This window comes from Pelodiscus sinensis, chromosome 3, assembly GCF_049634645.1.
Source record: "Pelodiscus sinensis isolate JC-2024 chromosome 3, ASM4963464v1, whole genome shotgun sequence".
NCBI lineage: Eukaryota > Metazoa > Chordata > Testudines > Trionychidae > Pelodiscus > Pelodiscus sinensis.
This window is the reverse complement of record NC_134713.1, coordinates 56,753,490-56,777,452: the sequence shown is the minus strand read 5'-3', so window position 1 is coordinate 56,777,452 and position 23,963 is coordinate 56,753,490. Positions and strand designations below refer to the sequence as shown.

At 42.7% G+C, this 23,963-nt stretch overlaps 1 long non-coding RNA gene across 1 annotated transcript in view; it reads left to right on the top strand.

Annotated features, from left to right (window-relative positions):
• The window catches only part of LOC112547277 (uncharacterized), a 75,631-nt gene extending 52,046 nt beyond the window's left edge, over positions 1 to 23,585 (top strand). Inside the window, exons 3-5 of the long non-coding RNA XR_012902276.1 lie at positions 7,201 to 7,260; positions 7,673 to 7,737; positions 21,720 to 23,585. This is a non-coding gene — a long non-coding RNA (uncharacterized LOC112547277). The remainder of the gene's footprint in view (positions 1 to 7,200; positions 7,261 to 7,672; positions 7,738 to 21,719) is intronic.
• The last annotated feature ends 378 nt before the right edge of the window (positions 23,586 to 23,963 follow it).

The following is a 23,963-nucleotide window of genomic DNA, read 5'->3' as shown; positions in this document are numbered from 1 at the left end:
GCATTCCCATGAGACTAAGGGATATTACAGGCTTCCAGAGGGACCAGAGATATTGCTGTGGGTTGTCACACAAAATAAACACATGGAAGTCTGCAACACATTTGTCTTTATTGCTGCCTTTCAATCACAGTCCCACAGGTAGTGTGGATGCTCGGTGGTAAGTTATTGGAAAACCTCATAATTGTGTTAATGACCAGCTGTCAAAGTCACAACTGCTGTGATGGGCAGTGGAGTGTGCTGGGGGGAAAAAACATTACCTGGCAGTGAAAATGAAGGGTGTAGAGGGAGGGTTGCTGTGAAAAGAATTCTGCATGTACTGCCAGGGAGGCCTTTGATTCTGTTCACTCCACACCTTGATAAGACACGGCAGCATCTCAGTTTGGTCATCTCAGCTTTAGCATGCGCTCAGTGGCTTCTGTTCTGACTTTCATCTCCATGGCCCTCCTTTCCTCATTTTTCTGTTGGTAGCGTTGAATGCTATAAAACATCCTTGACTAGATCTTCTCGTGTTCTCTGAGGGTATGTCTACACTACAGCGCTAGTTCGAACTAACTTAGTTCGAATTAGTGAATTCGAACTAAGCTAGTTCGAACTAACGCATCTAGAACTAAAAACTAGTTCGAACTAGCGTTTTGCTAGTTCGAACTAGCAAGTCCACATTGAGTGGACTCTGAACAGGGCTTAAGGATGGCCGGAAGCAGTGCCGGCAGGGCATAAAAGGAGGACTTAGAGCATGGAGATGCTGTCTCAGGCTAGCCGAGGGCTGCGCTTAAAGGGTCCCGACCCCCACCCCGGACACACAGTTCTAAGGGGTGCCCCGCTTGCAAAGAAGTTCTGGCTTGGAGTGCCCTGAGTGCCCACACTGGGCACATCACACCACTCGGCCATCAGCCCGGCTGCACTTGCCGCAGGCTGCCATCTGGGGAGAGGGAGTAATTGGGGGGCTGCAGGAGAGCTTCCACCCCCAGAAGCCCGCAGAGCCAGCCCAGTCCTCCCCATCGGGGGCTCGTACCCCATTCCTCCCTCACCTCCTTCCACTTACCCTTCCTTAGCCCCCCTTCTTATTGATGTACAAAATAAAGATAACGTTTCTTCCAACATTGACTCTGTCTTTATTGAAAAAAACTGGGGGAGACTGGGAAAAGGAGGTGGGAGAGGGGAAGAGAAAGGCTGGGAGAGGGGAGGGCAACTAACATGATCAGGGGTTGGGAACAGGTCCCAGATGAAGAAAGGCTACAGAGACTGGGACTGTTCAGCTTAGAAAAGAGGAGACGGAGGGGGGACAGGATAGAGGTCTCTAAAAGCAGGGGTTGGGTGGAGAGGGTGCATTCAGAAAAGTTCTTCCTGAGTTCCCATAAAGAAGGACTAGAGGACACCAAAGGAAAGGAATGGGTAGCAGGCTTCAAACTAGTAAGAGAAAGTTGTTGTTGTTGTTGACAAAGCAAATAGTTAACCTGTGGAACTCCTTGCTGCAGGAGGCTGTGAAGGCTACAACTAGAACAGAGTTGAAAGGGAAGTGAGATCAAGTCATGGAGGTTGGGTCCATGGAGTCCTATTAGCCAGAGGGTAGGAGTGGTGTCCCTGCCCAAAGTTTGTGGAAGGCTGGAGAGGGATGGCACGAGACAAATGGCTTGGTCATTGTCTTCGGTCCATCCCCTCCAGGGTCCCTAGGGTTGGCCGCTGTTGGCAGACAGGCTACTGGGCTAGATGGACCTTTGGTCTGACCCAGTACGGCCATTGTAAGCTCAGGGCTCAGGGTCGGGGGTCTCAGTGGACCCCCTTGATTTTCATGCACACCTGCTCCTGGGTGGCCAGGCTGGCAGCTCTCCTGCCCTAGACGGCCACTTTCCTGTGCCTAGTGCGGAGATCGTGGACGAGGTCCACGATGTCCGCACTAGCCCAGGAAGATGCCCGCCTCTTGCGGTCCAGGGCAAGCTCCCGGGAGCCGCCAGCCTGGTCCCGGCAAGAGGGGGTGGGCTGGGGGGCATCGGGTGGGTGGCTCTGTGCCGTGCCAGGTGCAGGGTCTGCTGGCTGGGTGCTGGCAGGCTTGCACCTGGCACGGGCACCGTAGCCAGCCCGTGCCCCTTTAAAGGGTCCGGGGCCGGGAGGGGGGCATAGAGTTTCCCTGGTGTTGGCCAGAGTGGCCACCAGGGAAACCTGGGGAGGGCTAGCCTCCCACTAGTTCGAACTAAAGGGCTACACAGCCCTTAGTTCGAACTAGCTAGTTCGAACTAGGCGTTAGTCCTCGTAAAATGAGGTTTACCTAGTTCGAACTAAGCGCTCCGCTAGTTCGATTCAAATTCGAACTAGCGGAGCGCTAGTGTAGCACCTATTAAAGTTAGTTCGAACTAACGTCCGTTAGTTCGAACTAACTTTGTAGTGTAGACATACCCTGAGGTAGTATCCTTAGATGACAGAGTCTGTCTGTGGGAGAACGTGCCTGACTTCAAGGTATGGTTTAGAAAAGTAACCATGAAAAAGAGGGTGACTGTACTGTTCCTCATAAAGATAGTAACATTTCACTAACATGCATGTCTCTGAACAATACTGGTCACTTTCCTTGTTACCCTACAGGCAAACACAGATCTCTCTAGACACACTGATCATGGTGAGTTTTAAAGGTGGGGAAGTGGGAGAATGGGGCCCCAAGAAAGTACAGTCCACACTTGTGCAGGAGGTGTGCATGGAAACAATTTGTAATAATCCTACACTTGTCCACAGGCTGCCATTATGCTGGCTGATATATCCCTGCCAAAGTTTATCAGGCTCTACTTTGGGATGCGAGCGGAGGGTGCCCTGCTCCTTATGCAGCCAAACTCTGTGCTGCTGTTTCTGGCAGCAGAATTGGAGGAAATGTTTCCGATAGTGTCATACCACAGCAGTGGGGAAATGGCAACCCTGCCACAGAATCTCCATGAGAAAATTAAGTACCTCAGGAAAAGTTTTGGCACCATCTTCCCAGCAAGATTCTATTGATATCTCTGTGTACATTAATGCTCTGGTTTGACATAATGCAGATCCAGAGAGGGCTTAGCCAGCTCGCAGACATATAACTTCTGTTCACCCCGCGTCACTCTCCCCCTCCCTCCAGATGCAAGAATGACTTCCCACAATGATGCCTGCCCAACTCCCACCCCACTGCTATACACAGCAGCTTACTGCTCCGCACTGCTGCTGTCCCTTTCCCCCAGCTGTTACTTACCACTCTGCATGGCCCTCCGCCCACCCCCGGCTGCAATAGAGTAACTTACCCTGCATCTCTTCCCTTGTGTGACGGGATGTGTACACCCTGCCCTGGGTAGAGGAACCCTCCCTGTAGGTGATGGAAGTCCCACCTCCCGACCACAGTGAGTGTGTTCCAAGGGCTGGAGCAGTATAAAAGGGAACAACACAGCTCAATATGGGTTGGATCTGGAAGGAGAAGGACCTGTCACTGGAGCTAGGTTTCCCTGGCTCCCCACTGCTGCAGGTGGCTAGGGCTCTGCAGCTCTATGCTGCTGCAGGTGGCTGGGCTTCTTCGAACCCGCACTGCATGGGCCAGCCCTGTACTGCTACGGGTGCACTGCTATGGGGCTCCTCCAGCCCTGACCAGGCTGTTGGCCTTCCTGCCTTTAGGCTCCCGGATGCTTTGGTCAAAGCATCCCTGGTCCTACTGGACCATGGATGTTACTGAACCAGAGAGTGCTGGATTTCAGAGGTGTATCAAGCTGTGTGAACTATGGGATTTATTAGCCTTCAGCTGAGGACTGTTTATAAAAAAAAAAAAAAAAAGACAAGGGAGAAGAGCAGAGCATTCTCTAGGAAAGAAGATCTCCTCCTCCTCTTTGAACCCTGAGGATACAAGATGCTGTAAATAGTATTGTTGAACAAAACTGTCACACAGTTAGTGGAAGGATCCTAAATGAACAGCATGATGTGGAGAGCCAGCTAGTGGAGTCTGAACAAGTTTCTTTGGCACAAAAAGACAAGGAGCAGAAGGTGCCCTGCTACACCTGCCTTTAGTAGGAAGTCTTTACACCCATAAATGACAAGAGCTTGTTAGTGCTAAGCTGGTTGGTGATTAAGCCACTATCAGCTGAGAAAAACATTTCAATTGAGCTTCCTCTTTAAGGTGACTATGTACGTACAACACCAACACGTATGTGTTACCAACTTTTATTTTTTACAAAAGTAAGATTCTGTATATTTGAATAATAGGTATGTTTTCTCCAACAGAAATAAAATACTTTACTTGCAGTGACAGTAGGCATCACTGTTTCATTCTCTGAACACACTTAGAGGGCTGTCCCTCCCAGATCTTTAAAACCTTCAAACACTGCCTGTGTGCCTGATCTTTTGACATCCTGCTGTGATTTAAATTGAGTACTCATTTAATCAAGATTATGTTGTATTCAGACAGTAAAAAATGCTCCTGGTAAACAGATTTGTTCCTTTTTGTATTTTAGTCATCTGGATGCATTTTAGCCAAATACTAATGTTCCTCTTCTGATTGCTTTTCTTTTTAATAGACTTTGATATGAAAGACACCTGGAGTTTCAGGAACTCACTTTTAAAATGGTCCTGGCTCAATATTTCACACAGTTGCTAGGAGGGAGTAATCTTTCATGTCGAATGGTACACTAGTGGGGTTTTTAATTCTTTCCTATTGAGCGCTAGCAGAACCCACTTGTTTGTCTCTATCCTACATAAGTACTTTAAATAGATAATTCTTTTAAATGTTCTGGTTAATCATGAAGTACTGTATTCAGGGAGAATCCACTGCCCAAACTCTCCATATAACTCCCTCATCTAGATAAAAAGCATTGTAGAACTGATAACACTGGAGTAGGGGGAGGATTTATATGCATGCATTGATGCAAAGTTTGGTGTTTCAGAACTGAGTAAACAACCATGTAAGGAACCCTGTCCTTGTAAGAGTAGCAATGTGTGCATGGGCTAGTCTTGTCCTGTGCCCCAGTACTACAATTATACCAAAGAAAGGAGCTGGCAATGTGCAGGCAGGGTTAGGACTCTGATTTCTGGGTCAAGGACAGGACTGATGTGCAGGAGGGAACATAACACATCCCTCAAAAGGTGCAGCAGTGAATGCATTCTCCTTGTGAATAGGAAATTTGGCTATGCTCCCCTGAGGAAGAAATCCCCCTGCCTCGCCTAGAGTTACTGTTACTCTACACCACCCCTTATTCTGGAATGTGCACAGATAACACAATCTGCTGAAAGAAATGGAGTAGATGAAGATTGAACATTTACATAGGCATTGCCACTGGAGTATTCTCAGACACACCCATAGATTTGTTGCACATACTTCATATGTCGAGAGTATTGGCACACATTTTACTATGTACCCAAAGATTTTGGTTGCAAGCTTTTTAAATGGAATAATCCAGACACATAATCCAAGTCCCCAGTTTCAAAGAGCAAGACTGCACTAAATGTTTCCTGTCATAAATTAGCTTAGACCCTGATCCTGCATTTCTTTATGTCTGGCAATCCACCTCCATCCCCTATCACAGTGCAGTATTGGACCTCAGATATACTGAGAACATGTCAAATAATATAAATTCCTTAGATAAACCTATTTTGAAGATCCTAGTACAATCTTATTGCAATACCATAGCATTTAGGCATTGTTCCAATGCATGTTGGTCATCAGTACTTCCTGCTTCTAGTACATTCATTTTTGCCTAAGCCTAAGGGATCAGAAAGCTTAATTAAAATAGAGATAATTTTAAATATCTGTTTCAATCAGTTGAAACATTTCTGGGCTTGTACAGGACAACAATTAGCTCATTATAAATGAAATGACTGGCTTGTGCTAGTCAGGGACCTACCCCCACTGCAGCTCTGTAGTTTAAATGTAACTGAATACCTGACTCCTACTACATTTAAACTGTAGAGCTGCAGCAGGGGTAACTCCTGAACCAGCACAAGCCGGTACTGAGTGCCTTCCTTTATCAACTAATCATGTGGTCGATATAAATTGAATCACCTTTTAACTTCCTTAGTGCTTCCTAGGGCTCTAAGTCCACATTAACAGAGTCTGCCTTGGACTAATTTTCAGGCTTTCATGTAGCGTATACATGCTAGATATATTGGCATTGGAAGAGGTTCAGAAAGGGCAACAAAAATTATTAGGGGTTTTGGAACTGGTCCTATATGAAGAGAGATTAAAAAGACTTGGACTTTTCATCTTAGAAAAGAGGAGACTAAGGGGATATGATAGAGGTCTATAAAATCATGACTGGCATGGAAAAAGTGAATAAGGAAAAGTTATTTACTTATTCCCACAATATAAGAACTAGGGGTCACCAAATGAAATTAATAGACAGCAGGTTGAAAACAAACAAAAGGAAGTTTTTCTTCACTCAGCGCACAGTCAATCTGTGGAACTCCTTGTCAGAGGATGTGGTGAAGGCTAGAACTTTAACAGGGTTAAGAAAAGAGCGAGATAGATTCATGGAGGTTAGGTCCATCAGTGCTGTTAGCCAGGATGGGTAGGAATGGTATCCCTAGCCTCTGTTTCTCTGGAGGTAGGTAACAGGGGAGGGATCACATGAGGTTTACCTGTGAGCATCTGGTATAGGCCACTGTCGACAGACAGGATACTGGGCTACGTGGACCTTTGGTCTGACCCAGTATGGCCGTTCCGATGTTCTTCAAATTTCATTAAATCCTTCTTGCACAAGAGCCTCTTCTGAGAAAAATGGTGGCTCATTAGGTATGCAAATGAGCCTCGGCGATATTCCACGCTTAGCCTCCCTTGCATATTACTCGCGCAAGAAGCTGCGAGTGTAGACATACCCGTTATGTGAAAGACTATTATGCATGTTACGTCCCTATAAGCATACTGATCATAAAGTTCCAATAACTTCACCAAATTCCTTTTACTTTCTTTTAACAATGTAAAAATTTCCATTATTGGCATTCTGGTGAGATTATTCTGATGTATTTAATGCACCTGAAAATTTCTCTTTTTTTTTAATTCCAAATATTTAGCTATTAGAAATTCTCTTGACATTTCATCTTTAAATTAAAAAAAATTCTTTGCTAAGTATTTTAACTTGCTCAGAGATTTCTTGTTCTTGCTTAATATCCTGTTCTGATTAGTTCTCATTTCTCAGTGAGATGGGACTTCATCAATAAATAAATAAATAAATTCCCCCTTTTCAGTTGGTGATGTTATCTTTCTTTCTCTGATAGGTTAATAACATGATCCAATGCCTGGAACTTGAAGCAAGACATGTGCAGACTACAAATAAGGTATACGTTTTTAATAGTGCATAATTAACAATTGAATCAACTTACCAAGGTTCACAGTGGAATCTAATCATTGGTGATTTTTAAATCAAGATTGGATGACTTTTCTAAAAGAAATGCTCTGGAATTATTTTGGGGGCATTCTATGACCTTGTATTGTATAGGAGATCAGACAAGGTGATCACTGTGGTCTGTCCTGGCCTTTGAATACATATATAATGCCAGCCTAACACATTCTTTTGGATGTCCAGAATGCTCTAAAGATATTACGTTTGTATATACCTTCTTGTTATATTTACTGTAACTTGAAGGAACCTAGGTTTCCAGTTTTATGAATCCGCTCATTTTCAGCACATTTTGATTATAGATATATATTTTTTTAATTTTTGACATGACATCTTTTTTCCCCTTTTAGAGCAAACCTGCCTGTAAACTCTTCTGTATGTAATCTTTTATCTGAAAAGCAAGACCAGCATATAAGTAAGTCTGAAGTACTGGCTATTTTGTAGTGACTATCGTAATCATTGACCAACACTTTGTGTAAATAAATCTATTGGTCTATTCCGTAAAAGAAAATAATTTGAAAATAAGCCTTGTGAAAACCCATATCTATCTCTGTTTCCACTGAAGCTCACTGCTTGAATAAATCTAGTTGAATTATAATTTTGTTGTATCAGAGCTTTTCATAATCAAATGTGTGGAAAATTTATTAGCACCATTACTTGCAATGACTATTTTGGTAATTTTTATCTTCATCTAGCATTGGAAGGCGATTATTGCCTGCTGCTACATTAGATACCAGAATCTTATTTCACAAAGATACATTTCCTCTTAAGTATGTTAGCAATCATTGCAATTGATTTCAAAGTATGAATTACCTGAGAATGTTCATACATTGTTGATGAATTGATTGCAAGACAAAACAAGCTTCCAAACTGGAGGAGTTTATTTTTCATATGGCACAAAAGCCTTTTAAAGATGATGTCTGAAAAAGTGTGTGGATTTGTGTTTCAGATTGTTGCAAATGTTTTCGTAGGTAAATATAACTGAGATTAAGGAGAAGATGAATAAATTTAAATACCCTACTGTGAATGGAGTGTTTACCCCACACTTGGCTGGAAAGGGTTAATGCAAATCGAGAAGGGGGCTAATTAAACTGGCCCACTGGAACAGAAGGGACTCAAATTGCTAAATAATCCCATAGGTGAGGGAGTCTCACTGAAGATGAAGAAAATGGGCTAGATTTATAAAGGTAGCAGATGTTTGCTGGGAAATAGGCAGCAGTCACTCCGGGAGAGAAATGGCAGAAAGGGAAAGGCAGAAAGGTCTCTAGCAGAGAACAAGCTCAGGGATGGCTGTAGCTTAAACCTGGAGAAAGGGGCAGGGAAACAAGCAGGATCATCTGGCCAGAGGGTCAAGTAACAAAGTGGAGGCTGTAGCTTAGAGACTGAGAGTAGCTGCAGACCCAGAGATGGAGGAGAAGTGATGGCCTCAACCATTGGAAAGAGCACTAACCTTATGAGCTATTTCTGAGAGTGACCAGGAGGAGGAACCCTCCTAGTAGTGAGTCAAACAGTACATATTAACTTTTTGTTTTTACAAAGAGTGTTGACCTAACACAAGCCAAACGATCACCAGGCTTCCCTAATGTCTTCATTCCATTCCATCTTCTTCTAAGTTTCATGACCAGAGTACCACACTAGACATTCAATAGTCTCAGCATGTTTTCCAAGAAAAAAGTATCAATGTTTCCTGTTAAGAGTATTTGATGTTTGCTATGTGGTGTTATACCCTTCCTTTGTTTTAAAAAGAGCATTTCTCTTACATGGAACAAAAACAATTCTGCTGCATGGCATTTATCAGTGGCTAATGAAGAAGATTGGTTGTGAGAGCTCTCTGGTACAGTTTTTGCAGGAAATCTCTGAAGCACTTTTGTCCCTTCTTTCAAAAACTGAATATTTTTGTTTCTACTTGACCTGAAATGGTGGCTGTTTCTAAACCATAATTTTTAGTTTAAAAAATTAAATTGGTTTCTATTGAAATAAAACTGGATTTCCCTTCTTCCCCTCCCACTGGATTCTATAGTTCTATCTCTGAAGTGAAATCAATTTTTTGCTGAACTTTAATCCAGAATCACACTGCAAAGATCAGAGGAGTTGCCTTGGATTCATAATAGAATATAACTAAAATCAGAATCGGTGAGGAGTCCTGTGGCACCTTATAGACTGGCCAAAGTGTTGGAGCATAAGCTTTCAGATCTGACGAAGTGGGTCTTTGCCCACGAAAGCTTATGCTCCAACACTTTGGCCAGTCTATAAGGTGCCACAGGACTCCTCACCGCTTTTGCAGATTCAGACTAACACGGCTACCCCTCTGATATTTAAAATCAGAATGTCACTCTTATTCTGTAGAATTTTTCACCATATGAAGGCCTGAAGCATTCTTTTCACAAGTTAATAGTCTATATTGGCAGAAAAGAGCATAATGAAGCACTAATAACTTGGTAGGCATGGCAGCAGGTTTTAGGGATGTGGAAGAATGTTTAGGGGGCTTATTTACTGGGTAGAAAACTAATTGGATTCAACAGGAATTAAAATGCCACTAACAGCTTGAATACACAGCTATTATATTAACTTTTTCATAATAATTTCCTGCATATAAAATAATGTGCTTTCCTAACAGATTATTTAAGAGAACTAATTGGCCATCTGCTGATGGAAACTAAGAGTGTGGTAGACAGATTTTTGGAAATGAAATAAAATTCCTGTAATCCATTAAAAAAAAATTGCAAAAGTTGGGGAAATACTAGCTATGGAGAAATCCTGAATCCTGTTTGGGAGATGATTATGGTGCCTATATTAAACTCTTGTCTTTTTTAAGATATACTTTTATATCCAGACAATAAATGTCCAGAAGTTAACAAAATTATCATTGCTGTTTCTATTCAGATACTTCTTATCAGAACACTTGTGAGTTACTTTTTAAGCATACTGTCATTGTTTTTAGCCACTATGACAGGATTGTAAGTTTACAGCACTTAAATGAGCAAATGCAGTATCCTAGTATGCTAGGGAGCCTTATGTTTGTCACCTAGCCTGCTCAATGGCTTAATTCTAAGAGACAGAGTTTTAGCCCAGTTCATCTTGCACGTTTTTGTGTTTTGTGTCCTGACTTGTTGACTTATCTGTGAGTTAGGGGTGTTTTGGTGCTGGTGGCTTTTGTGGGGAGGTTTGCTTTCACTGTATATTTTAGGTCTAATGTACAATAGATTTCATGCCTAGCCAGTTGAGCAGTTTGAGTGAATGGATGAAAGGATGGTTTTGTTTCCCATTAGTTTTGTAGACATGCTCTGCACTTGAGGTATATGTCATCTCTGTAGAATTAAACCTCTTTATGTTGTGGGTTGCTTTCTTGTTATAACAAAGGAGGATACTGCGGAGAGAACAGATGTTCCAGTGCTTCGTTTAATGATTGTTGCTCTTGACTATTCTTGATGTCTGTCTGTGTTCTTTTTCTCTTTTGTTGCCTGATGCTTTTTAAATGGTTAATACACTTGAACCACCATAATCTGGGTTTCCCTGATCCATGAACACCCTGGCAGTGGGTTGAGGAAGCAGCTCTGTGTGCTGCTACTTCCCATACCCCCCAATTGGGGGAATGGCAGTACAGCAAAGGACAATACTGGTCTGCAGGCTTTTCCTCTGCTGTTCCATAGAGGCAGAAGGCAGGGCTTGGAAGCAGCGGGGGACATGTAGACTGGTATGCCCCAGGAGGCGGGGTGGCAGATAAACACTCTGTACCTATCCCCCTCCTGCCTAGACCCTATGCCCTCATACCCCTCCTGTTCCCTCCCACCCTCCCAGATCCTGTACCCCCATTCCCTAACACCCTTCATTATGACAAACACCCATGGTCCAGAATATTCCATAATCCATCATACCCTATTTTCCAAGGTTGCTGGATTAAAGGGGTTCAAGTGTAATTGTATCGATTGCCAATTGATAATAATGTAATGAGCATCTGGTAATAGGTTCTCATTCTAGAGTCAGGCTGCACAGAATTAAAATTAACCAGTTCAGTATCTCGTAGGGAACACCAGGATGTACAGAAAAGACACTCACACTTGGGGCCAGACAAAGCCTTAGCCACTGGAAAAAAAATCAGGGAGGACAAAAACGCTCCAAACCACATAAACAAATAGCAGTGACACAGTATTAGGGATATCTCATTCCTTGTATATGCTCTCTACATCCATGCTTACATCCTTCCTTGGGGACCTGGTGGTGAAAGACAAAGGAAGAGCCCTGTCCCTGGCTTGTCAAATAAGTGTGATGGATCAGAACCCTAACACTCAGAGGTTTGGTGGTAGATAAAAATGGAGAGCTAAATGGTCAATGATAGAAACCTAACTCTTGCTACATAGTGGCTCAGCCTAGTCATTCAAATGTCCCCAGTGTTCCATGTCCAAATTTTTCCTCATCCACAAAATAGAGGGGTACACTTAACCAATAGGTTAAAAAATTAAGCCTTTTAGCTCATTATAATATACATCACCTATTGTTAAAAAAAGTTTGTGGTTAAACAATCACCAATGATGCTATCCTAAAACATTCAAGTCCAATACCAGTTCAGTGTTCCTGCAGTTGTGTGGTATTGTTCTATACCAACTCCCTCTGTTGAACAACCTATTCCCAGTTCCCCAAAATCTAGGGTAATTGCTGGGCTATTTTATCTATGCTAGATGTGGTGGGCCTACGTATGAACTTGCTGAAGCCAGTTTGTTATATGATACAGGCCTGTAGGTTACTTTGTATTATGGCTGAGTAAAATAAAAGGCTAAGTTCTCTCTGTGGGATATATTCTCTCCATTTGTTTTACTATATAACACACAGTCTTACTGAGAATATTTTGGTCACAGGAACATGGACACAATTAGGTTTAACTGGATGAATAGGCAAGGAAAATTGTTTAACATTATGTTACAAATGTGATATGGCAGTACAACTATTGTTTTGATTTTTTTCCCCCTTAATAATTAGGAATATATATTGTTTGAGTGGTGTGCTATTTGCATAAGTGTTTCTGTGCTATTGTCTCGTTAAAACTACATCAACTTCTAGACAGACTATGTCCATTAGGCTAAATTCATCCCTGGGGTAATTTGGTAAGTCAGCAAAGTAAAACTGGAAATTATTCTGGCTCATAGCCTTCACTGTCAGTATTTGTAAACACAGTGGTAATATTAATACAATCTTAAGTTGCTCTTCTGCATGTTGGTTTAAAGATATGCAAATGAACATCCTTAACTAATAAAATCTCTAGGTCACTTAGCACGTTCAATGTTCATCAAGTATACAGCACATCTGGTCAGATTTCCCTTATATCCAGGGAGGTGCACAGCATCACTTACTAAGGGCTAAGTATCTTTAATGTCTAGCACCTTAGTTTTGGATCCCAAAACTGGAGTCATTTCATTTTTTTCAGTGGTGTGTCTGCCAAGCTGCACTGGTATCAGAATTAGCTTTTGTTTTCAGAGTGACAATCACAGCCAGAACAAGGGAGGAGACATATTAGGGATCAGATTTATTTTTTATGTGATTCTCAAATACTGTATCTCTGTTTTACAGAGTTTACAGTAGATATACTTTGTGCCAGGAGAAAATGGAATGGTCCATTTTTTTTCCAGTATGTAAATTCCTAAGTTGTAACGAGACCTATCTGTAGAACCCTATGCAGAGACACTAACTGGAGAAGCGTCAATATTTAAGTGATCTACTCCCAACACAATTCTCGGATAGGTCTTTTGTGGTTACCTTGATTTCTCTATGAAATGAAGTAACCAGAGTTGTCTTATCTATTTCCCCTGCTTTGTGCACAGTTTTCATAAGGGCTTAACACTGTTAACAGAAGAGCATCATTTAATGTACACCATCTGGTCAAAGAGTGTTCATCAATAAGACACAACGGGGTGTGTTGAACTGGGACTTTAAGTGCAATTTTCAAAAATGCTTATGTTTGTTAGAAGAAGAGCATCATTTAATTAACACCATCTGGTCTAAGTGTTATATTTCTGCAATGATGTATGCAAAGAGTCCACTGTGCTGAGATACTGCTATGCCTCAGGTGCATGGTTAGGCATGAGGCCTCTAACAACACAAAAAAAGCAGTGACGTAGCATAACCTAGAGTGTCTTAATACAATTTTATGAAACCGCTTCATAGAAATATTGCCAATAAATAATTTGCTATAAATAATTTAGAAAAATTGTGTAATTAAAGCAATTATGTTTATAATCAGAAGAAAATTTTAAATGTGGTTACATTTTGTTTCCTGGTCCTGACAAGAGGCAGCCATTCTCCAAAACTCTTAGACATTTCTTTTTCACTGTATATGTATATACTGTTGCGCTGTACCCATCACTGTGGTATCTAAGTCTGGTGTCCACAGCACAGCATGAGTCTATCCACCCTTACAAAAACTAAATAGTTGTTGTTGTGGGTTTATTTTGGATCTTGATTTAACACTTGCATTTGGAGCAGTCAGGGACTCAAGCTCAATCCCTCTGCATTTTGAAGTGGTTCAAAGATACACTGTTGAGAAACATGTCTTCTTGGTTTTGAGACAAAAGAGTTTTGAAAGTACATCTCAGTAATTCCTCTGAATGGTGAATCACCGCCTTTACTTCCTGCTTCATAGAAAAGATGAAACAGGAAACTTGTCTTGCTTCCATTTCAGCCCTAAAATATATTTAAAATCATTTTTTGGAGGGAAACTTTATTGTCCTTAAAAATGGGTGTTGTATCATGCAAGCAAGGTAGTAACAAATTTCAACAGGCCTTTATTTACCAAAGGTGAAACCTCTTTACAAAGCTGCTGCTGTTTCCCTGTGTAGCTCTCACCCAGGTCTGGCCCATCTCCTCCCCCCTCCTTCCTGTTTCCTCTGCTTCCAGATTCCCAACAACCAGTGCTCCCAGTTCTAATAATTACAAGCAGCATCTAAAACACCACAACGAGGAAAGGGTGGTGGACCAAAACAGAAATAATTGGTGGGAGGACCAGAGCCATCTTGAGATCAAAAGAATGTTATCTAAAACATAAAATGAGAGCCTGAGCAATGTTAGTGCATGTAACCAGAGCGACTTGAATCTTTTTTTTTTTAACTCGGAATGCTTTTTTATTTTCTGAGAATCTCTACAGTCAATCATAGGTAAGGAGAAGTGATCCATCAGTAGTGGCCAGCCTGGATGGTCAGGGATGTACCTTAAGTTCTGGATATTCGTAAACCTCTGGTTGCCAGAAGCTGCATCACTTGAAATTTCCCTATTCTGTTCCTTCCATCTGAACCATCTGCTGCTATCCAGTCAGATGGGATACTCTGCTAGCTGGACCATTGTTCTGACCCTCTGTGACCATTTTTATATTATTATGCTAATTTCATAGGTATTTATCATCATAATTGCATCATAGTTATAAAATTCTAATGTCTTTGTGGAAGTGCATTAATAGTATCCAGGATATGGCTTTGGAAACAAAACATAGCAACTAATTAAAATATTAAAATTCTTATTTACCATACAAGATAGCCTGTAAATGAAGTGTTCCTTAAATTTACTTGGGAAAAGTAATTGTTTCCAATGGCATCCATTGTGTCTCTGACCTGTGCTCTGATCTGAATATTTCCATTGCTGTTGAATGGTCAGAAATCAGTATTCCCTGATGCCATTATATAACTGAACATATTTACTTGCTACGGGCACCCTAGTGAAAATTTGAAGTATAAGCCCAGCTATACAAGAAAGACGTTGGCCTGATAAAGTACAGTTAATTTGATTCTGTCTGGCATGACTCACACTTCTCAATGTCTCTTGGAGGCACTCAGACATGATACCTGTCTCAGATAAACATTTGGGCAGACAATGGATATGGAGAACTACGTTTTTAAAATATTGGCAAAATTCTGCTGGCAGACTGTCTTGCCAAGGTATTTACAAAATTAGCCATGTCTAATTGTTTCTTCTCTTTGGGCCTTTCCTAATGCCTGCACAGAGCCACTCTGTCACCTTTAGTTTTGATATCTAAATCTTTCAAGAATGTTTGTTTCTGACCCTCCTGCTGTACAGAGCAGGGGATTTGCTTGTTGCATCCATGAAGTCTGATTTTAAGTGTCAAAACCACTCACCTGTCCACAAAGTGCTAATAGCCTCATTCACATTCCTCTGCCATAGATAGTTAACATAGGCAACCTTATGAGTAGCAACACTGTTCGTTTGGGGGAGCAATGGCATTTTTTCTCAGATATTCAGCTTGTCCTTTATTTTGCACCCACCGGGCGTGCTTGATATTTTTTCAAGTAAAGTGAAGTCATTGTAATCTGCACTGGGGACTTACATTTCCCTTCCTCAGGACTTTTGAACACTAGACCAGGGGTTCCCAAACTTTTTGATACGGGGACCAGTAAATCCATTCACAAATTTTTGGAGGACCAGTAACGTTCATTTGCATATTTGCATATTCATCCATCAAATGATGAATATTCAGATAAGTTGTTTCTGGTCCTCCCAAAACCCCCAGTGCCAGCTTTAGCAAAGCTTTTGATATGGTCACCCACAATATTCTTGCCAGCAAGTTAAGGAATATGGATTGAATAAATGGACTGTAAGACAGACAGAAAGCTGGTTAAACCACGGTTTCCCAAACTTTTTACTTTAGTTGGAACCCTTTTTTTTTTTCAGGACTGTTTTTTGCAGCCCAAAAATATGAACACATAAACAAACTGAGAAAAAACCAGACATATAACATGTCTGGTATTTTCTCATTAGGTAAGTTTTTTTATTGTAAGCAGGGGCTGAACTGCTGCTTGCTATCAGCCAGCTAAAAGGAGGGGTGGGTGTGCCCACTACAGTTGTTCAGCTCTGCAAGGTAATTAACTGTTAAATGTTGACATGTAAATAGTGCTCAGGAGAGAATCTGAGGTGTGGCTATGTAAAAATCCCATTCAGCCAGGGCTGATGGAAGGTCAGTGTTGGAATGGAATGTGGAGAATTGTACATAATTTGGGACTGTTGTGGGGGTAACTAATCATGCTACCCCTAAATGTGGGAACTGTAAAACATGCCACCAGTGCTTGCAAGAGACACACCACTATAATGGTAAGAGGTCTCAGAAGAACAAGCCTCCCCCCTTCCAGAGTTGAGTGGACTGAGCTGGGGGAAAGGGTTAAAGGACTTGAATCAGCCTGCTTCACACCTGCCAGGTGTGAGCTATAAGACTGGCCCAGCCTGTACCTTTCCCCCTTTGTTTTAAGGACAGACCTAAAGCAGACTCCCTGAGGAGTCTTTTCTTTTGCTAGTCCAGTGAAAGCTGGATTCATTTGGCAGCCCAGCTGGTGGCTAAAGAGTTGAAATCACTGAGAGCTGAAATCACTGGGTTGGCTGAGAGCCAGACCTATTACAGCCAGTGAAGTGGTGGAGACCAGCGGCGTGGCGTGGAGGGGTGGCAGGTGAGGAGCGGCGACCAGGGGCGGCAGCAGATGAGGAGTGGTGACAGGTGCCCAGCGGAGCGTCCAGAGGCATGGGACAAGACAGCTGGTAGAGCGTGGCGGAGTTGCGTATAAGGTGCCCCATATCTATCCCTCCACCCCCATTTCTACCCCGGTTGGGAGGTGAAACCCTGCGGGCGAACTTTGAGACTCTGAGTGACACAGACCAGGGACAGAAACATTTGGGGTGTCGGACTCTTTGGACTTTGGGCGATTCTTGGCTGGGGTGGGGGTTTGGCTCACGTTTGGGTTATGAACTCTGTTTGTGGTGTTAATGCCCCAAGTTAATGCCGTATGAATTCTCTCTCTGTTTCATTAAATGTTTCTTTCCCACACTCAGACTCAGTGCTTGCAAGCGGGGAAGCATTGCCTCTCAGAGGCGCCCAGGGGTGCGTGAATTTCTCAAATTACTGGGTGGGGGCTCAAGCTGGTTCTTTATGAGATTGACCCCAAGATATTGAACCCAGCCCTGGTTACTGCCAGGCCTACCCGGCAGAAGGGTTACATTATTACTAGATGTATCAGTTTGTAGTTTCGAACTGCCTGGCTGGTAAATGTGCTCAGGCTGCATGAGTGTGTCTACCAGCCAGCCAGTTCGCAAATACTCGAGGGGTGTGTGTGGGGGGACAATAGAATCCCCAGGCTGGACTAACTTGTGCTTTGGGGGGGTGGGAGGGAAGGGGGCAGCACCCCAAGATCTGCATATGGCCGGGTCAATCCCGCGCTCTGTTGGCCGATTTACTCCCCTCCCCCCCGCTGCACTTCTGGCCAGCCCCACTTCCCCCAACCCCCTCCCGGACAGCCAGTTCTCCCCCCGCTTCTCCTCCCAATATCCCTTGGCCAGCCCCGCTGCCTGCGTCCAGCCCAGATTCTGGCAGCCGCTTCTCTCTCCCCCTCCCCCCACCGCCATCTTCCCCGGCCAGCTCCCTACCCCTGACCTCGTGCCTCCCTGCAGCCCTGTTTCCACCAGCCCCCCAATCTCCCCGGCCTGGCCTGCCCCGCCCCGATTCCCCCATCCAGTGCTGCGTCCGGTGGCTGGCTCTCCCCTTCTCTTCCCCCCGCCACCCTCCCCTAGCTGGGACTCTGCCGGGAGCTGGAACATCTGGCTGCAGACTCCACCTAGGCCGGCCGAGGGCTTGGGGGACGCGACGCCACACGAGCGCAGAACACCCCGGCAACCACGCTGAGGCCCGGTAGTTTTTACCCGCGGCCCAGTACTGGGCCACGGCCCATTGTTTGGGAAACGCTGCACTAGACCATTATGACAAAGAATAGAACACTTGTATTAGGAAATTATTATGTTTTACCTGTGGGAAAGTTAAAAGCATTCATCACAGTCTAAGTAATATTGATAGGGGAGACTCAAAAAATGGTGGCATACTAAGCCAAGAAGTCAATTATTCAGCATTATCTGGGAGCCAGAGCCCAGCTGGGTCAGGAGAAGAACCAGTCCAATGGCTGGGGCCAGAGACTGGAGTAGGAGTGATGCTACGCCGGCAGTGGGGTTGGCAGCTAGGAAGAGAGCCCAGCTTTGAGGCTGGCAGCCCCCAGGAGACCCCAGAGACCAGACCTACCTTAGATTGGCAAATTCCCTCCTTTGGGACTTATCCGTTCCTGAGGGTGCTGAACCAGGGAGGTCCAACCTTTATTGACTGAAATTAAATACATTCAGAAAGGAACTGTGGTGCAAATTTATAAATGAGAAATAATTGGCCACTTTAATTACTTACCAAGGAATGTAGTGCTTTTTCTTGATCATTTGAAGGTTTTAAATTTAAAAAACCCATATATTTCTAAGATATATGCTCTAACCCAATCAAAAGTTATTACTCTGATGGAGGAAGACGTGAGTGAAATTCTATGGCCTTTTATTATGCAAGAGGTCACAACACACAATCATATTGGTCCCTTCTGGCATTAGCCTATGAAACTGACAGCAGTAGTTAAAAGGCCTAATAATCATTTACACTAAGGCCTCTTCGGCAGTGGAAAGCAGCTTTTCAGTGAGTGTAACTGCCATTTATGCCCACTTAAAGGCCACTTTACACTGCCAGAGTAATATGTAAATGACAAAGTCATTTACATATTAAGGGGGGGGACAGGATTGCAGTTTTCAGATATCTAAAAGGGTGTCATAAGGAGGAGGGAGAAAACTTGTTCATCTTGGCCTCTGGGGATAGAACAAGAAACAATGGGCTTAAACTGCAACAAGGGAGGTTTAGGCTGGACATTAGGAAAAAGTTCCTAACTGTCAGGGTAGCCAAACACTGGAATAAATTGCCCAGGGAGGTTGTAGAATCTCCATCTCTGGAGATATTTGAGTAGGTTAGATAAATGTCTATCAGGGATGGTCTAGACAGTATTTGGTCCTGCTATGAGGGCAGGGGTCTGGACTCAATGACCTCTCAAGGTACCTTCCAGTCCTAGTATTCTATGATTCTTGTGGGTGTTTGTTTAGGAACAGAAGGATCATTATGATCAAGAAATATGATCTTATGCATTACACGCACACACACAATTTCTCCCAGTAGTGTCTTCATCAAGTCCAATGACTCATTAAACTAGAAGCATATCTTCTAGAAAGACATCATAGATCTTACCATTAGACTCGTGTTTTCACGCTTCTGTTCCAAACTCCCTTTTTCAGTTTTCTCATTTTCCAAATCCTTGACCTTTCTGGCTGAAATTCTCAAGGCCTTGTCTTTTCCTCAACATTCACCATCAGGAACATGTGAATAAAACTGAATGAGTTGTTCTGAGTGCACTTCTCCAACTGCACTCCCCTCCCTCCTTTTAACATAGCTACTGACAAAATGATTGGCAATAGATAAAGCTGCAATTTAGAAGCAGTTGTTCAGAAGAAAGGAAGTTGTCTTTTGAAGTATGTGTGAAAATTGCTTTTGACTTGCCTGCGGTAGGAAGATCGGAGTCAGAACTGGTGTATGCACAGTAATTTAACAATGCTAGTGCTTTTTAATAACTAGTACCCAGCAATTCAAAGTAAAGTGTATGTGTGTGTGTCAGGTTCTTGTGGGTGTTTTTAAAATGGAGATTGTTAATGGTTGCTACCTTACAGCATCTTGCAGTTATTTGACAAGATGCTGAATCTTGCTTTGTGGTTGCTACTCAATAGGAAGCCCAAGATTTTTCAGCATGGGTAAATAATTGTGTACTCTCTGAGGCACAAACCCTTTCTCATTTGCAACACAGTTATGTGCATTGTCTTTGAGGTCCACTTTGCTTGACTTGCCTTTCGAAGGAATGCAGTAGCCCATTAGCTATTTTGTTGCTAGTGAAAGTACAGGTAGAAATGAAGGGATGTTTCCCCTCATATGCAGGGTAGGTGTTTCTTGCCCATGCCTAAGCCCAAGTTATCCAATGTTTTGTCACATTCTAGTTGGATTACAGCAACATCCACTCTACTTCAGCTACAATTTAAGAGCATGGAAACACTTTAATACAGAATGGACCTTCCATCTTCCTTTGAAGTGTGTTTTGCATAAGAAACACAACAGTTGGGATGAGGAGACTGCAGCACTTTTAAATCCACTTCCAGTGCAATTTCAAAGTCTTGGCTTGGCTCTATATGATTGGTCCGTAGGTGTCTTAGAGATCATCTATTCTATAACAATATTTTGACTTGATAGATGGAAACTACTATTCTATCAGGAGGCTGGGGGCAGGGTATTCTTGGCTTGGCTTGGCTTTCTCTCTTAGCTTTGTTCAAACAAGCCCAGAAACTGTCACCTTTCTGGTCATGCTAAAGGCAGATTTATGTATATGTTTCTCTTTTATGAGTTTGTACATTGCCGGAGGAAATGTTTAGCCCCATATATAAGGAAGCTGTGCACAAGTGGCCATATGTTTCATTTTTTGCCAAGATACCACTATGGCATCCAATTTTCCTACAATCCAATTTTCAGGAAATGCTATAGGAGTAAGACAGCCGCCTTGGGGATACAAATTAACTTAGATGCCAGTACTGTAGGAGGGATTCTCTTCCTGAAGGAAGCCATCTAGTCAAATTCCTTTTTCTAGAAGCACTTTTTTAAAGCATACAGGAGACATGGGTTGGCCTGAACACAAGTTTTGTCCATTATGTGAAAGTCCTACAGAATACAACAGGAAGTGAATAATCTTCCTTTATTCTGAGGGGGAGTAGGGGAGAGAAGGATGTTCTTCCCTTTAAAGAATTGGAAGCAGCTATGGTTGGGAATGGGACTGTGCTCCGAAGTGATATACAGAATTCTCTCTCAGGTGTTTGACTGTTGGCTGGTGGATCTTATTCACATGTTCAGGATCTTCCTGACTTCCAGGATTCCAATTAGAAGAATTTTTCCCCTTGGTCAGATGGGCAGCGATCTGGAAAGGGAAGAAGGGAGAGTTCACCTTTCTCTGCAGTATGGGGCATAGTTTGCTTAGTAGGATCATCTGTGTATATCTCACTTAATTCATTCCCTGCCATTGCAGAAACTTTGGACACTGATGCATCTTGCTTCTTTTTGTTCTCTTCTAATTTAGTTGCCTAAGTGCTATAATTTTTTAGTCTAATCCAGGTGGCTAGGCACAGTATGTGGATAATTGGGTGGTATTTAGTGGCCTATGATGTACAGTAAGTCACACTTGAGCTGGTGGTTCCTTGTGACCTTAAAATCAGACTTTTCCATTAGATTTTTAAACCATCCTGTAGAATTTGCTAAAAGTTTTCTTTGGAATGGTTACATTAAAATAGAAAGATAGTGTTGATTTATTCTAAACTTCTATACCATATAACTTTTACAAATTCTTAATACATTTCTAGGAAAACCTAATGCTTTAGTTCCTGTTACGCAGCGGGTTCCCCCCAGGCTTATGATCCTATCATCATCGCTGGCGTTCCCTGATGAGGTCAGCTAACGTCTCTCCCCTTTCTGCTCCTCCCCAGGTCTGTGACAGCCCCGGAGCATGCCGGGCAAGACTGCTGGTGAGTAGCATGGGGGGCCAGGTATCTGGCCACCTCAGGGTCTGGTGCCTCCACCGTGGTGCTCCCCATGGCGCACTCGCCGATGAGCGCTTCCCCCAGCAGCAGCAAAGTGCGAGGCGCCGGGCGCTCTGCCTGATCCATCAAAGTTCCTTTGAAATTCTCTTCTAATAAGACTAATAAGGTCTATTCTTGAGAGAGTAACAAAGACCAGTAAGATTGAGAAGGCCACACAACCAAGCAGAAAAGGAAAGAAATAGGATGGTGGGAAAGGGAAGATAAAAAGCTTACTTTCTTGGACACTGAAAGAATTCCCACTGGCTTCAGCGGAAGGAGAGAATTCTCAAAACTTTGCAGTATGGTGTGCATCCCCAACATAGCTAAAACGATTTACTTGATTTCTGGAGACTAGTGTTATTCTTGATATTGTTTTCTTCCCAGGGATTCCAGTATGCTTATATTTCAGCCTTCATTTAAACTCTATTTTATATGGTTGCTATTTTTTCCAGGGTCACCTTTCATTTACACTACCTGCCTTCAGCATCCCCAGTACAGTTCTCAAGTTGATTAGCCTTTCTTTCTCATCTGGCTCCTTTCGTACAAGTTAATGGCATGAAAATCAAATTTGAACTATTTTAACTCTTTCCCCAAAATGTAGAATTTCTTCATATTTATGAGCCAAACCTGGTACTAACTGAGTCCTTCCTATCCCGCTGTCAGGATAAGAAGCCTCTTGGATTACATATGAGTTCTAAAACCAGTCTTGCTGTGCCATTTTTTACCACTTTTATCCTAGAGAAAAATAACATTGCTCAGTTGTTCATGCGGAAATAAGGAACAGCAGCAGCTCTTGAAATGAAAATAAAAAGGTAACTTACCTTGGCATTAAGCAAGAACATGTTCATGTCAATTCTGGAGCAAAGCCCTCCACTTAAAACTTCTGACATTTAGTGCAATCTACTGAGAATTAGAGGAGCTTATGAAGCAATTGCTCAGTTACCAGCAAGAGCTATGTGCCTTATATACACTCATGAAAATGTACATAGGAAGCCTTCCAATAAATGTAAAGTAATATTGTATGTTAGCATTTTAAAATAGTCCCCTTACCAAAATGGGAGAACCTTGCTTTTTAGAACAAAGTTGATATATATGATGGAGAGCAAGTGGGAGTTTTTTTAGAGGGTGTATTTTAAAGGTAGTTTAAGTATTTATGTTTTTAATTTGGAAAGTTTTTATTTTTGGACAAATTGAGCTCTCAATTATAAAAGATTCTCAGCATGAATTTCAAAATTCACTCTCCATTTCAGAGAATGAAGATGATTCTTACAGTTACATAGGCACCTTGGGTGTAGTTGTTCTCTCACTAAGATTAGTTTTATAATAATTCAAAATGAACTATTCCCGATCCTCAAGAAAGAAGACAACTGATCTTGTTGAATTGGTGTCTCCATAGGAAGGAGCTTGGCCTGAGACATTGTGGGCCCACCTAAAAAGAACAGGATATGTTATCTAAGACAAATGATTTGACAATTAGGGTATTGGACATCCTAAACAATGGAAGGGAATTCTCATTGATTGTTGCTTATATGGAAACAGATAAGATATATTAAAGGAAAGAGTTGTGGTTATTTCATTTTATATTCTGTTCCATTTTACAATGAACACAGTAGGGATCGAATTGACAGGGGGAATGTTGAGAGATTCACCCCTGCTCTGCCACCTTCACATCAGCATGCTGGGATCCTTACGAAGATGAGCAGATGCCACCCTGGGAACATTCTGAACATCTGGACGACATACATGAGTAACACAAACTCAGATGCTAGTGTCATTCTCTGTGGCTTCAGGTTCCTCTCTGTGGTTCCTATACTGAAGACTGTGGTCTCTTGCTGCAGTGTGCAAGGACCCCTCACTGGAATCTGAGATGCTGCACTGAGGGTGTGTGAGGGACTTAGTCCTTGTCTGAGATTTTGCACAGAGGTACCTCACAGAGTGCTAGGCAGTAGCTGGCATCTGGAGTACTGTTTGCACTGGCATGGGCTCTCCTCCTTAGGAATCTCCTATGAGTCTAGGTACAGATAGCAGTGACTCCTCAGCAGCTGTGGCTGCAGCTCCTCAAACACACTGCTCCAGCTGTTACCCTGCAGGAAGTATCCTACAGCTCTTATGCTATCATGGCTCCAGGTACAAAGCTGCTCCCTCTGCTGG